Source organism: Coptis chinensis, chromosome 1 (assembly GCF_015680905.1).
Source record: "Coptis chinensis isolate HL-2020 chromosome 1, ASM1568090v1, whole genome shotgun sequence".
NCBI lineage: Eukaryota > Viridiplantae > Streptophyta > Magnoliopsida > Ranunculales > Ranunculaceae > Coptis > Coptis chinensis.
Genome location: NC_141456.1, coordinates 3222428 through 3226463, shown reverse-complemented (window position 1 = coordinate 3226463; position 4036 = coordinate 3222428).

Below are 4036 nucleotides of genomic sequence, written 5' to 3'. Positions count from 1 at the left end.
GTAGTTAACTACTGAATTACCCCTGACGTCTAACTCAAATAAGGGCGTGTATTTGGTTTTTTATTTCCTAATCATATGAAAATACCAAAAATGTTTTTTATAAATTGCTAAACACACCAATAATAAGGCTAATTTGGTAATAATATAGTAATTATTCTTTAAGTACGGGTTTTTTTTTTTAAAAATAATGCTGACGTGGCTCTCTATGAGCATATTGGGAGAAACAGATATTAATATAGGTAGGATGCTCGATCCCTGGAATTTGGATTCTAAGAATAACTAAAATTTTGTAGTATTTCACTATTTCATGATTGATAGGAATTTAACCATCCTAAATTAATATGCTAATTTAACCCTATTGTAATACTCGCAACGGCACAAGTTTTATTATAGTAGGTATGCAAATACGAGATTGATCCCATAGAGAATGCACGTTAGGGACAATTGAGTGTTATAATATAATTCTATTTAACCTAATCCGAACAAGATTTGTTTATGGAGTTTTGAATTAAAACTATCTAATTAAACTACGAAAGCAATACAATTTTGATTAACTATCAATGGATAAACACACAAAGACATTCGAATCCACCATAGACCGTTGTAGATTATCTTAGTTTAATAAATTTAAAGTTCTATTATTATTACGAGTAGCACGAGGGAATAGTAGCATTTGCTTGCTCAAAGATGTGATCGTAAAGCTCTTTATATATATATATACGGTTAGGCTAGAGTGCCACTCTTATTGTGCCACTCTTATTTCACACTTCTCTGAACTATCCGATCTCTTCTCAAAATCTGATGATCTAATTCACTCAAAAACTTTGAAATTTCAAATTTTCGTAATATTTCAAAATTGAAAAAACGAAATAAGGGAAAAAACGAAATTGGAGAAAAACTCCCTCTCTCTCTCTCTCTGTCTTCTTCTTCTCCACTCCAGCAACCAAGCTTCTGGAACTCTCTCTCTCTCTCTCTCTTCAATTATCAATTATCAATTGTTTAATTAAGGTATCAAGCACTTTCATTATTTAATTTGTTTAATTCGTTTGATTTTCGATTATCAGTTTGGGTTTTGTTTAATTCGTTTGATTTTCGATTATCAATTTGACTTAGCACTAAACCTAAACTCTCCTGAACTTGAGCTAGTTCTAGTTCCAACCCATGGTAGTTGGTTACTCCTCAAAGCCACTTCCAACTCGAGTTTTTAACTGTTGTTGGTTGAATTAATTAGGATACTCAGGTTATATACTCAGGTTGAATTAATTGATTTAAGAAATAAGATGGGGAAGAAATCCCGAAATTTTATCTATCGTCATTGTGGTGGTGTCGAGGTTCTGCATTAGGTAGTCTCTGTAAATGTGAAGCATAAGCTGCAAATAGTTGAAATTTTTTCAAGGTGAACAAAGAATAGTTAACATCTCTTGTCACACTTTGGTGAACTCTGTCAGAGTTTTGAACTAGCATATTCGGTGAACTCTGTCAGAGTTTTGAACTATAATATTCGGTGAACTCTGTCAGAGTTTTGAACTAGCATATTCGGCGAACTTGCTAATAGTGGAAAGGTAATGTCAGATATAGCCTTTTTTATGTTCTATTTGGGGATTTACGTATTTATCCACCTACTTAATTATTCTGTGAACATTAATGGTTTTGTGGATGCATGGTTCAAATGATCTAACAAGTTGAAAAGACTTGACAAAACTTGGTGGAGTTGAAGTACTATCTAGTTCACCGAATATGCTAGTTCAAAACTCTGACAGAGTTTACTGAATATGATAGTTCAAAACTCTGACAGAGTTCACCGAATATTCTAGTTCAAAACTCTGATAGAGTTCAAAACTCTGACAGAGTTCACCGAATATGCTAGTTCAAAACAGAGTTCACGAAGCTTAGTTTCACCAGTATTAATAATTCGATAGAGTTCAAAACTTTGACAGAGTTCACCGAATATGCTAGTTCAAAACTATGATAGAGTTCACTGAATATGTTAGTTCAAAACTCTGACAGAGTTCACTAAAGTGTGACAAGAGGTGTTAACTATTCTTTGTTCACCTTGAAAAAATTTTAAACTCTTTGCAGCTTATGCTTCACATTTACAAATACTACCTAATGCAGAACCTCGACACCCCCACAATGACGATAGCTGGGATTCGGGGATTTCATTCCATCTTAATTCTTAAATCAATTAATTCAACCTGAGTATATAACCTGAGTATCATAATTAATTCAACCAACCACAGTTAAAAACTTGAGTTGGATCGGAAGTGGCTTTGAGGAGTAACCAACTACCATGAGTTGGAACTAGAACTGGCTCAAGTTCAGGAGAGTTTGGGTTGAGTGCTAAGTCAAATTGATAATAAAAAATCAAACGAATTAAACAAAACCCAAACTGATAATCGAAAATCAAACAAATTAAATAATGAAAGTGCTTGATACCTTAATTAAACAATTGATAACCGATAATTGAAGAGAGAGAGAGAGAGAGTTCCAGAAGCTTGGTTGCTGGAGTGGAGGAGAAGAAAACCGAGAGAGAGAGAGAGAGTTCTCCTCCAATTTTGTTTTTTCCCTTATTTCGTTTTTTCGATTTTGAAATATTACGAAAATTTGAAATTTAAGAGTTTTTGAGTGAATTAGATCATCAGATTTTGAGAAGAGATCAGACGGTTCAGGAGAAGTGTGAGATAAGAGTGGCACAATAAGAGTGGCACTCTAGCCTAACCGATATATATATATATATATATATATATATATATATATATATATATTCGTTTGAATTAATTATCGGCAAATAAATATAAACCCCTAGCAAAAATTGTGTTTAAGGCAAAACTTTTCACATATTTAATTTAACATTATAAGCAAATTTAACATTATAAGCGGTGCTTCAATATTAAAAGAGTATACATCTAACTATCGACTAGTCAAGACATGAGATAACATGCGAGATATAATCAATGAAAGTAATTCTAATAATATCAGGGAAATCAATCAATTGTTATTCCTTAATTAAAATCCAATTAGATAATAGTAAACTAATTCAACATCTAACACGTACACAAGTCTAGGGCTTCATCTAAGCCCTAACTTCAAATTTAGTTATACAAATACATGAAATCTAAAACCAAAGTAGGTAAAATAAGGGTTAACTAGTATCCCCTCCCCCAACACGGTCAACATGGTATGACTGTTAACTTTTAGGTCAAATAACTGAAATTGATACAACTATCCCCACCTAAGTAAAATTGAATATTTTATTTTTGAAAACAATGAGGACATTTGTGTCATTTTAGGTTCTTAACTTTTGAAAAGTTAGAAATGAGGGGGTCATAATTGGGTCATCTAGTGGGGGATAATACTAGTTAACCCATGAAAAGAAAAACTCATAGTCAACGTGTGTAGTACGATTGATCGAGTTTGCTAGCTCCAATCCTTCGGTTTAATTTTCTGCTCCAAGTCTATGCCTCCAAAGATTCCCCGTTTTTCCTTATGTCTATAAAGCTTTTATATCCTTTGGTTTAATTAGGGTATTTGGTTTTTTATTTTAATTAGAAAGTTCTAATTCGGTGAAACTAGTGAGAGATAATACGGGATTCGGTAGAAATTGTGAAGTGTTGGTCTCTTTCTCCCGTTGTGTTTCTGTGGAATAGAAAACATGAGGTGGTAATTAAGTGGTATTGGATGTATGGATGGATGGTGGGTTATGTGGTTTGATTGGTTTGGATGTCAGAGAAGGAATTCAATTTTTTTGTTCGATTTGATCGCTGAAAAAGGACAGAAATTATTTGCTTATGCTCGTGATTGAGAAAGGTAGTGTGGGTGGGCGCCCTTGAATTAAGGCATAATGGGAGGCATGTGCCATTGCACTTTGACTAGGGAATTCCAAATTTTCACAACGGATCTGGCTTTAGATCGTCTTCTGTATGTTATTTTCAAATTTGTATCGAATACCCTCTTTGTATATTAGAATTGATTTTAAAAACATAATTATTTCTACATATAATAGTCGCCCAAACTCTTTCACAAAGAAAATTTATTT